At 41.1% G+C, this 12,358-nt stretch overlaps 1 long non-coding RNA gene across 2 annotated transcripts in view; it reads right to left on the bottom strand.

Annotated features, from left to right (window-relative positions):
• Positions 1 to 1,082: 1,082 nt before the first annotated feature.
• The window catches only part of LOC134356499 (uncharacterized), an 80,796-nt gene continuing 69,520 nt past the window's right edge, over positions 1,083 to 12,358 (bottom strand). For both annotated transcript variants that reach the window (XR_010020371.1, XR_010020372.1), the window contains exon 5: positions 1,083 to 1,516. This is a non-coding gene — a long non-coding RNA (uncharacterized LOC134356499). The remainder of the gene's footprint in view (positions 1,517 to 12,358) is intronic.

Genomic DNA, 12,358 nt, shown 5'->3' with positions numbered 1-12,358 from the left:
TGAAGTCATTCCATGACCTGCTACAAAGATCTGCCTGTGCTCTTCAAAATACCTTCCGGTTTTACTTCTCTTGGGCATTGGCCTATAGATTTCTCCCAATCGAAGGCACAAGTCACAGAAACAGCAAGATTTCCATAGAATCACTGTATATTGTTTTCTTTTTTTGGGGGCGTTGGGTGGGGGGTGGTGGAGATAAAATTAAATAAAGCATTAATCCCCAGATAGAATATTCAAATAGAAGTGACAAGCAGGAAAAGGGCAAAATGACTGTGTTCTAAGCCCACATTGGCTCCTTTGTATTTGAATTTGGAAAAAGAAATATAGCTAAGATTAGTTCAGAGAAAAATTGCGCTACTTTTTAAAACCATTTATATCTCAGATGCGGATTAATGTGGGAGAATAAGACGTTAATCTTTCATGTCCACTGTGAGAAGCGTACAACAGCTGTCTGGGAGTATGCAGCAGGGACATTACTGTGCCGCTGAGGGAGGAATTTGCACAAGTGCTGAGTTCCACGGTACTAATAGCGTCTTTACAGCCATCTGGAGAGACATTTCAAAGCAAGAAGGACCAACTGCAGATCAGCATTCTTTTATGAACCTTGAGGCTAACATCCAAATACTGGACTCTATCACTGGCGTGCAGGAAGTTGTGGGAACTCTTCTGGATATGTTAATTAGTAGATATAGAGACACACCTCAAATGTCTACTTAGCCAAATCCAGGTGGTTTTGAGGTATGTGTTTATCCCTCATGCTCAGCATGGCTGTTTTTGAATTTGTTCCCCATTAATGTTGAATATTCTACCTTAGATTAATTAGTTATTTCTTTGATCCATTGAAAACAATTGGATTAGCGTTGTAGGGTCAGATTCTGGCCCCTGGTACTACAGAATCACAGAGTGTTTGTGGCCACTCTTTCCCAAGGATGTAGTGACCTCATTTTGATTAAATTGTCTGGATAATTTATGAGCATCAAGTCAATGTGAGCTTTTGGGATGTATTGCATCATGAAACAGTTATGGATTATATTTAATAACACTCTGACTCAAACCACGTGAGTTTTTTCAATGTGCTTCAAGTTTATCGTCCATTAAATTACGCACGTCACTGTCACATCGGATAGTAGTTGTCTACAGTGATCAGGGACGTGTCAAAATCAGTCTAAGTCTTTACTATTACATTGAAATAAGGTTCCTGGACTTTTTGTAGTATCCTATTGTGAAATTGAACTGCTAGAGTTTCACACAAAGTATTGAAGGGACTCAGCCCGTCTGACAACATCTATGGAGAATAATATACAGTCAATATTTTGGGTCAAGACCTTTCATAGACCATTCATCAGGTCCTGATGATGAGCCTTGACCCAAAGCAGTGCCCGAAGATTTCTGTCCAGATACGCTGCCTGTTCTTCCAGTGCTTTGAGAGTTGCTCCAGATTTTGCAGCATCTGCACTCTCGTGTGTCTGCATTTTGCTACCTGATAGAAGATCTGTGCATCATTTGCATGTCACATCCCCTGCAATAGAGTCAATTGAAAATGAATTAAGAAACATACTGGATAATGGCACAGCAGTGTTCAAAGATGGCATTAGAAAACTAAAAATGTCCAGAAATGGACATAATGTGGATAGTGTGGTCAGCAACAAGGAAAATGAGTCTTTGGAACTTCTGTTTCCATAAGACCATAAGACATAGGAGCAGAATTAGGCTATTTGGCCCATCGAATCTGCTCCACCATTCCTCATGGCTAATTTATTATCTCTCTCAACTCCATTCTCCTGATTTCTCCCTGTAACCTTTCATGCCCTGACTAATCAAGAACCTTTCAACCTCTGCTTTAAACATAGTCACAGACTTAGCCTCCACAGCTATTTGTGGCAATGAATACCACAGATTCACTGCACTCTGGTGAAAGAAATTCCTCCTCATCTTTGTTCTAAATGGAAGTCTCTCTATTCTGAGGCTGTGCACTCTGGTCTTGGACTCTCCTATTATAGGAAACATCCTCTCCACATCCACTTTCAATATTCGATAGGTTTCAATGAGATCCCCTCTCATTCTTCTAAACTCCAGCGAATACTGGCCCAGAGCCATCAAACGTTCCTCATATGTAAACACCTTCATTTCTGGAAACATTCTTGTGAACCTACTGTGGAACAACTCTAATGCTAGCTCAATTTTTCTTAGGTAAGGTGCCCTAAACTGCTCACAATACTCCAAGTGGGATATGATCAATGCCTTAAAAAGCCTTAGCATTACATCTTTACTTTTATATTCTAGTTCTCTAACTCTAATAAATGCTAACTTTGCTTTTGCATTTGTTACCACATACTCAGCCTGCATGTTAACCTTTAGGGAATCCTGCACGAGGACTTACAAGTCCCTTTGTGTTGAGTGTTTAACGATTCAGTAATATTTCAGTAATATTGGAAATATATTGTTTGATTAATCATTCTTCGTTTAAGTAATTCATTTTGGGTTACATGTAAAAGTTTGTGAATGGCATACATCAGAATGCCACCACCTCACTAAAAGTATAAAACAAAACTAGAATACACACATTATTCCTGGCTCTGTGCTGTTCTTCCAATTTGTTTCATGTTTTGGAATTGCAGTGGTGATAAAGAAGTTTTACACAAACCTGAGATGACTACCTACCTGTTGAAGCACAGCAACATGTTCGAGTTAAAAAAAAGTGGAGTAGGATGTTGCGTATAAAACAAAAGAACAACATTTTTGTTTCTTTCGGAAGGGGAAGGGAAAGGCTGGTGAGTTACAATAGGTAGGAAACAGACGAGCTCACAGCCTCATAAGCAGCGAGTACTGGGTGAAAATAATCATAAATTTAAAAGACCGAAATGGTAGATTTCTAGAAGATTCTAAAAGATAGATGCATTTGATTGCCCAGAGGATAACAGGATATTGTATACAAAGTGAATTGAGCAGTATTTTGAAGCAAATGAAATAGCCACTGAAAAGTGAGTGCTAGTTTTGCTGAGTGCATTGGGTGGAAAAACATACTGTTTGCTTAGAGGTTTAACTGCTACAACCAAACCAGCTGAAAAGAGCTTTGCTGATATTGTGACAGTAATGTTGGAACATTTAGAACTGAGAGCATTGTTGATTGGAGAATGCTTTAGCTTTCATAAGTGGAATCAAATGTAAGGGGAGATTATTTCAGCATACATGGCGAATTGAAGTGATTGTCTAAGCATTGTCAACTTGATAATGGGTTTAATGATGCACAACTTTCAGCTTGTAGAATCTTACAAGAATGCATTCAAAAATGGCTCCTAACTGAGGCACAACTCACATTTAAAAGACCTGTTGAAATTGCTGTATCAATGGAAACAACAGACAGAGACATAATTGAGTTGCAGTCAAGAATGAAAGTGAGCGCGTACAAAATTGCTATGTCCAAACAGAAATCCTGCCCGGCTGAACAAATTGTGTTACTGTTATGGCAGGAGCTTACATACACCAGACCAATGCAGGTTTAAAGGAGAAACTCGCAAAAATGCAACAACATAGGACACATAAAAAGAGCATGTTGAGCAGACCACAATAAATGGTCTGCACAGTTAAGTTGCAGTTTCAAAAAGACCACTAATCTACATACTGTTGATGAAAAATCTGATAAAGATGAGAGTGAGAAAGTACTGAGTAGTCTTGAGGTTTACTATGTAAAAACTAACAGTAAACAAGCAACATGGGCTTATACCAGAAGCGAACGGCAAATTAATTAAAATGGAATTCGACACTGGCTAGGCTGTTTCAGTCATGCCACAAAATGAGTTTGCACAGAATTTCAAAGGTACTGAACTGAAGCCTGTAGATATCCAACAAAGAACTTGTGCTGGAGAAAAGAACCCCTGTGGGAATGACATTTGTAACAGTGAAATATAATAGCCAATGAGCCACATTGACCTTCTATGTGATAAAAGCAGAAGGGCCAACACAGGGGTTGTGATTGGCTGAGACAACTATAACTTGATTGAAGATCCATGCACCATTTTCCTGTCACATCCCCTGCACCAGAGTCAACTGAAAGTGAATTAAGTAAAGTTACTGGATGAAGCAACAGCAGTGTTCAAGGATGGCATTGGAAAAAATCAAACATATCAAGGATGAAATAGTGTTAAATGAATATGCCACATTCAAGTTTTACAAGGCCTTATACCATCTGTGATAAAGTAGCCAGTGAGCTGGGTTGCATGGAGTCTGTTAGAATTCTCTCCACAGTTGAGTGGAGCCATGAACAATGACAGTGTTCTCAGTAGCCAAGAAGGATGGGTCTGCCAGAGTCCGTGGTGCTTTTTAAGGTCATTATCAACCCAGTACTAAAATTAGATCAATACCCTGTGCCCAAGATAGAGGATATCATGGCAAACATTTTTGAAGGAAAACACTTCAGTAAAGTGGACTTAGCTGAGGCCTACCTACAGTTGGAAATGGAGGAAGAGTCCAAAGAATTTTTCACCATAAACACTCAAAAAAGGCTTTAATGCTATAATAGACTTATTTTCGGAGTAGCAATTTTGGAATTCTGACAGAAAGCTATGGACCAGGTGCTGCAAAGCTGTCCAGGCACTTAGTGTTACCTGGATGACACAACTGTTACCAGTAATGATGACAAGGGACATCTCTGAAATCTCAGCAACACACACAAAATGCTGGAGGAACTCAGCAGGCCAGGCAGCATCTATGAAAAAAAGTACTGTCATACAGAAGGATCCAGGCCCAAAACATTGACTGTACTTTTTCCATAGATGCTGCCTGGCCTGCTGAGTTCTTCTAGCATTTTGTGTGTGTTGTTTGGATTTCCAGTATCTGCAGGTTTTCTCTTGTTTCCAAAACCTGAAGGCAGTTTTAAAAAGATTAGAAGATTATAGGCTCAGAGCATGATGAAACGTGTGAATTCTTTAAGCCAAGCATCTTTTACTGTGGTTACATTATTGATGCACAAGGACCACACAAGATTGCTGAGAAAACTCAAGTAGTGGTGGATGCCCCAAGTCCAGAGGAGCTGTCACAGTTGGAGTCTTTTTTAGGATTTGTCAATTACTATAACAAGTTCCCGCCAAACCTGGCTACAGTGCTCCATCCCTTGAATTCATTACTATAGATTGGGAAGAACTGGCAATGGACAAAGCAGTGTGAGGTGGCTTTCCAAAAGACAAAGGAAATGGTGATGTCGGAAACTGTCCTCACATATTATTATCTGTATAGTCCCGTGTAGCTTGCCTGTGACAGCTGGACTTATGGTATGGGTGCAGTCATATCACATGCTATGAGTGATGGAGGTGAATACCCCATAGCCTTTGCATCATGTTCCCTTACCACTGTAGAGAAAAATTATGCACAGATTGACAGAGAGGTCTTGAGTCTGTTTTGTGGTGTAAAATGCTTCAACCAGTACTTATATGGGAGAAAATTTACTCTCATTTCAGATCTTCAACCATTCGACTCCATTTTCAATCCATAGCAAGGTGTTCCACTAACAGAGCATGGATGCAGAGATGGGCTTTCTTTCTTAAAGGACACAGTTACAAGATCAAATTCAAGAGGATGACTAATCATCAAATTGCTGATGGATAGTTCTGTTTACCCTTGGAAAAGGAAGTACCTGAAAAATTTACAAAAAAGACACTCCTCTTGACGTATTCTCCCCAATGCAAATTTGAAAGTGTCCATGTTACAGCAGAGATGACCCAAAAGGAAAGCAGAAAAGACCCCACACTGTCTTGGGTTTACATGGCTACCGAAAATGGCTGGAATGTGCAGCAGAAATTCCAGTTGCCCCGTTTTTACCAGCACTAGGATGAACTTGCCCTTTGCCGAGGTTACCTTATGTGGGGTTTGAGAGTTGTTGTACCATCTAAGCTGAGAGCTAAAGTGTTGAAAGAGCTACCTGCCAGTCATCTAGGTGAGATCAAAATAAAAACACTGGCTAAAGCTTTATCTGGTGGCCTGGGTTAGACAGCAAATTGAGCAGTTTGCCATCCACTGCTTATGATGCCAAGAGATCCAGAAGGTGTCAAGAGCAAAGAGAAGAAAAGGAGAAAAAAGAAGAAAAGAGAAGAAAGGTGTCCAGGGATATCAGAACCATTTCTTGCTGTCCCAGAGTCAACTCCTACTACCACCATCGAGAAGGCCACATAACCCGAGATTGTTTCACAGTCACAATTCTCACCTGTCTTGTCAGGAAAGACGTTATTCCACAAGAGTAGGAGATCCTCCTTAAATGTTTCGGTCTCAATGGGACAATTTAAAATGTTCTATGCTGTGGATATCCGTATAGTAGTTGAATATTGTTTGATTGAACATTCTTTGTTTGTCTAAATAATTCATTACAGGTTATATGTAAAAGTATGTGAATGGTATACTACGTCACACCACCATGTCAAATGTGCACGTTTTGCTAAAAGCAAAAATCAAAACTAGAGTAAACACCTTATTCCTAGCGCTGCATTTTTCTTTCAATTAATTTTGTTTTCAAGTTACAAAACATTTTGCACCTCTGATTTTTGAAATTTCTCCACGTTTAGAAAATAGCCTATGCCCTTATTTCTTCCACCAGAGTGTATGACTATACATATCCTTACACTGTATTCTATCTGCTACTTCTTTGCCCATTCTCCTCATCTCTCTAAGTCCTTCTGCAGACTCCCTGCTTCCTCAACACTACCAGTCTCCCCGCCTGTCTTCATGTTGTCTGCAAACTTAGCCACAACCATTGACATTTCATGTGAAAAGTACTGGTTCCAACACTGACCCCTGCGGAACACCACTAGTCAGTAGCAGCCAACCAGGAAAGGTCTCCTTTATTCCCACTATTTGCCTCCTCCCAGTCCGCCAATCTTCTATCCATACTGGTAGCTCTTCTGTAATATTGTGCGCTCTTATCTTGTTAAGCAGCCACATGTCAAAGGCCTTCTGGAAATCCAATTAAGCGATGTCCACTGACTCTCCATTGTCTATCCAGCTTGTTATTAACTCAAACAATTTGTACGGGTTTGTCTGGCAAAATTTCCTCTTCAGGAAACCATGCTGACTTTGGCCTATTTTATTGTGTATCTTCAAGTAAACTGAAACCTCGTCATTCAAAGTTAAAAGTTCAAAATTCAAAGTAACTTTATTATCAAAGTACAACTCCTTGTGGGCAGGACTCTAGCATCTTCCCAACTGCAGAATTCAGGCCGACTGGCCTATAATTTTCTTTCTTATGACTCCCTTCTTTCTTAAAGAATGGAGTGATATTTGCAATTTTCCCATCCTGAACCATTCCAGAACCTAATGATTCTTGAACAATCATTACTAATGTCTTCAACATCTTTTCAATTACTTCTTTGAAAACCCTGGGGTGTAGTCCACCTGGTCTAGAAGACTTGTTTACCTTCAGATTTTCCAGCTTCCCAAGCACCTTATCCTTTATAAGAGCAACTACACTCCTGTTCCCTGACACTCTCAAATTTCTGGCCTATTGCTAGTGTCTTTCACAGTGAAGATTGGCACAAAATTCTTAAAAAGTTCATGTGCCACTTCTTTGTACCCCATTACTCCCTCTCCAGCATCATTTTCCAGTGGTCCGCTATTCACTTCTGTCACCCTTTTACCTCTTACATATCTGAAAAAACTTTTGGTATCCTTGTTTATTTTATTTCTCTACTCATGGCTTTCTCAGTTGCCTTCCATCGTTTTTTAAAAGGTTCCCAATCCTTTAACTTCACGTTATATTTTTCTGTATTATATTCCCTTTCTTTTGCTTTTATATTGTCTGTCTTTGACTCCCCCTGTCAGCTACAATTATGTTATCCTCCCTTTAGAAAACTTCTTCATCTTTGGGATGTATCTATCCTGTACCTTTCAAATTGCCCCCAGAAACTCCAGCCACTGTTGTTCTGCCGTCATCCCTGCTAGTGTGCCCTTCCAAACAACTGTGGCCAGCTTTCATTCCTCTGTAATTACATTTACTGCACTGTAATACTTAATCACTGGACTTTAGCTTCTCTCTCTCGTTCTCAAACTGCAGGATGAATTCTGTTGTATTTGAGTTGCCACGGTAGTGTAGCAATTAGCATGATGCTATTACAGCTCATGGCATCAGAGTTCAGAGTTCAGTCCCAAAGTCCTCTGTAAGGAGTCTCTCTATGCCCTCCCTATGCATGGGTTTTCTTCATGTCCCTATATCTTCCAACCAGATAGATCCAGTCAGATCTTTCTAAAGATTTGATTTCAGTGTTACCAACAGAGCCATCCTATCCCCTCTGTCTACCTGCCTGTCCTTTTGATTACAGGTGTATCCTGGGATGTTAAACTCCCAACTATGATGTTCTTTCAGCCATGACACAGTAATACCCACAACATCATATCTGCCTATCTCTAACTGTGCTACAAAATCATTTACCTTAATCCATATACTGTGCACATTCAAATACAAAACCTTCAGTCCTGTATTCATCACCCTTTATGATTTTGGCCGCATGTTACGCATCAATTCATCTCACTGACTGCAGTTTTGCCCTATCATAGAGTCAGAGAGTTGTAGAAAAGTACAGCACATAAACAGGCTCCTTAGCCCACCTAGTTCATCCCAAAACCATTTAAAATGCCTACTCCAATCAGCCTGCAGTGGAACCATAGCCTTCCATACCCTACTATCTATGTACCTATCCAAAGTTTGCTTAAATGTTGAAATTGAGCTCAAAGGCACCACTTGTGCTGGCAGTTCAATCCACACTCTTATGACCCTCTGAGTGAAGAGCTTTCCCCTCATGTTCCCCTTAAGCTTTTCACCTTCCACGCTTAACCCATAACCTCTGGTTGTAGTCCCACCTAACCTCAGTGGAAAAAGCTTACTTGCATCTACTCAATCTATACTCCTCATAATTTTGTATGCCTCTATCAAATCTCCTCTCAATCTTCGACGTTCTAAGGAACTAACCTATTCAATCTTTCCCTATAACTCAGGCCCTCCAGACCCGGCAACATCCTTGTAAGTTTTCTCTGTACCCTTTCAACCTTGTTTACATCTTTCCTTGAAGGAGGTGACAAAAACTGCACATAATACTCCAAATTAGGTCTCACCAAAGCTTTATACAACTTCAACATAACATTATATCTTCTCTTCTCGATACTTTGATTTATGAAGGCCAATGTGCCAAAAGTTTTCTTTATGACCCACATGTGATGCCACTTCCAATAAATTATGGACCTGTTTTCCAGATCCCTTTGTTGTGCCACACTCCTCAGTGCCCTAACGTTCACTCTGTAAGAACTACACTGGTGGTCCTACTGAAATGCAACACTTCGCACTGGTCTGCACTAAATTCCATCTGCCATATTCCAGCTGATCCATATCTTCCTGCAAGCCATGATAGCTTTCCTTGCTGTCCACTACACCCCCAATCTTGGTGTCATCTGCAAATTTGCTGATCCAGTTAACCACATTATCACTCAGGTCGTTGATATAGATGACGAACAGCAATGGACCCAGCACCAATCTCCGTGGCACACCACTAGTCACGGGCCTTCAGTCAGAGAGGCGGCCATCTACAACCACTCTCTGGCTTCTCCCACAAAGCCAATGTCTAATCCAATTTACTACCTCATCTTTAACGCCAAGTGACTGAACCTTCTTGACCAACCTCCCATGCAGGACCTTGTTAAATGCCCTGCTAAAGTCAATGTAAACAACATCCACTGCCCTGCCTTCATCAACTTTCCTGGTAACTATATAAGATTGGTTAGACATGTATTACCACACACAGAACCATGCTAACTGTCCTTAATCAGTTCATGTCTATACGAGTACTTATAAATCTGGTCCTTTAGATTCCTTCCAATCACTTTCCCACAACTGGCCTATAAATTCCTGGCTTATGTGTAGAACCTTTCTTAAACAGCTGGAATACATTGGCTATTCTCCAATCTTCTGGCTACTCTCCTGTTGCTAAGGATGATTTAAATATCTCTACTAGCGTCCCGACATTTTCTGCACTTGCCTCCCATAGGATCAGAGAGAACAAAGAATTTATCTGCCCTAATTTGCCTCAGGACAGCAAACACCTCCTCCTCTGTCATCGGTATATGGTCCATGATGTTGGTATTATTTGTCCCACTTCTATAGACTCTGCCCACTTCCTGAGTAAATACAGATGCCAAGAATGTATTTAAGATCTCCCCCATCTGCTTTGGCTCCACACATGGATTACCATTTTGATCTTCCAGAGGACCAATTTTGCCCCTTGCAATCAGTTTGCACTTAACACTGTAGAATCCATTAGGATACTCCTTTACATTGTCTGCTAAGACAACCTCATGCCTCCTTTTAGCCCTCCTGATATCTTTCTTCAGTGTTCTCTGGCATTTCTTATACCCCATAAGCACTTCATTTGTTTCTACCTGCCTATACCTGCTATGCACCTCCTTTTTCTCTCTTAACTTTTTTTCTCTTAACTCATCTGCCAAATCAGGTTATCCAGATTAGTTTCTGTATTGCCTTAAAGTTGCTGCCCAAATTGTGGAAATCAATTTGCACCTCACACAAACGAGTTTTGATTATCTGAGTTCCTGCTGGGGCTGCTTGGCTGCCTTCCCAGCAGAGTTACCGGATATTCTGCTGTGTCTGCAGGTGGGGATCTGAAGAACTTTGTGTCAGGTAAGCAGTATGCTATCATCCCAAAACAGGTTTCTGTCATGGGACTACGCATCTCCACTTCAGCACTCTGGTGATGTCTAAGAACAGAGTACAGCATCTGTACAAGACCTCGGGGATACTAGCCATCAAAGCCAGTGATTAAGTCCCAGGCTGGCACATTGGTGCAGCAGTTCGTGCTGCTGTGTCAGAGCTCCAGGAATCCAGTTCAGTCCTAACCTTAAATGCTCCCTGTGTGGAACTTGCAGGTTTTTTTTATGACTGCTTTGGTTTCTTCTCACATTCCAAAGATGCTCAGGTAGGATAATTGATCGCTGTTAATTTCAACTTGGTGCAGGTAAGTATTAGAAGTATCAAAGGGCATTTGATGGGCATGCAAGGGAGAATATGTTGCACAAGTACAGGAAAGTAAGAGGGAAAGGAAAATTGGGATGCGTACTTGGATCTGATTTGGACAATTTGAGCCAAGTTGTCTTCTTCTGTGTATTTGTAAATATACAGTCCTTGGCAGCAAGGACTTTGGGAGATGCTTCCAAATTAGCCTTGGTAAGTTGGATCTGTGCACATTGTAGATGATACTCAGCCTTGTTTGCAAACTTAAAGCAGGAGCTGCTGCTTTCCTCCAGACACTTTCAAAGGAGCTGATCAGAGTACAATGGGAAAGTGGTAGGAGCAGGCTGGGGATGGCTGCCTTCATTTTTACTGGCTTCGTATCAAGCCATTTTGAAACAGTGTGGCCAGAGCTTTCTGCATTTCCAATCATTATAGCACACTGAGAACACAGTATCACCTAGTCCTTGTGACTAGCCAAAGAGGGGCATGTAATACAGGCCAGCCCATATGTGGCCTTTTTGATTTGTGCAGAGAAATTGCTGAGCCAGCAAGTTTTATTGCTCCACCCAGGTGCTGTTAGCATGGTTGCCAGCTTCACAATTTTAACAACAGAAGTATAACTAATAACTGAGCAAATCAGTAGTAGCAGAGAACCAGAAGAAAAGATGCAAAATGTGCATGAACATCCATGTCCAACTGGAGAAAGTACTATGGGCTGGAGACCTGAGCAGACATCCCACCTCTCCCAGAAGTTCCCGGAGTCTCCCACATACTGATAGTGGCTCCCTGATGCCCGGAAATTATATACAATATCCTGGAAATCGATTTTTTTTGAGAGGGAGAACGAGCATCCTGATTGGTCTCTCTTTGTGCTAAGAGTGGTCCCCAACCACCGGGCCACGAGGAAACAATATGATTTGGCAATATGAAATGATATGAGTCAGCTGCATCTTTCCTCATTCCCTGTCACGCCCACTGTTGAACTTGAACATATGCGAGGTCATTACGCACGCGTCATCCATGTCAGCACAGGAAGAAGATCAACTCCTCAAGCTTGCAAATGATGGTGGGCTGAAAAGTATGTTTGACATAACATCTTTGCCGGCATTCTGGATCAAAGTCAAGGCTGAATATACTTAGATAGTCATGGAAGCACTGAAAATGTTGCTTCCATTTCCAACATATCTCTGTGAAGCGGAGTTTTCTGCAATGAATGCAATGAAAACCAAATTGCGGAATAGACTGGACATAAGGAACCCCCTTCGAGTATCGCTGTCTCCCATCACCCCTCGATGGCACCGTGTTGTTGCAGGGAAACAAGCCCAGGGCTCCCACTGATTCAGCGATATTGGTGTGTTGCAATGATTT

The sequence above is a fragment of the Mobula hypostoma genome, chromosome 14, assembly GCF_963921235.1.
Source record: "Mobula hypostoma chromosome 14, sMobHyp1.1, whole genome shotgun sequence".
Classification (NCBI taxonomy): Eukaryota; Metazoa; Chordata; class Chondrichthyes; order Myliobatiformes; family Myliobatidae; genus Mobula; species Mobula hypostoma.
Note: the sequence above shows the minus strand (reverse complement) of the source record. Positions and strands in the feature narration are given on the sequence as shown.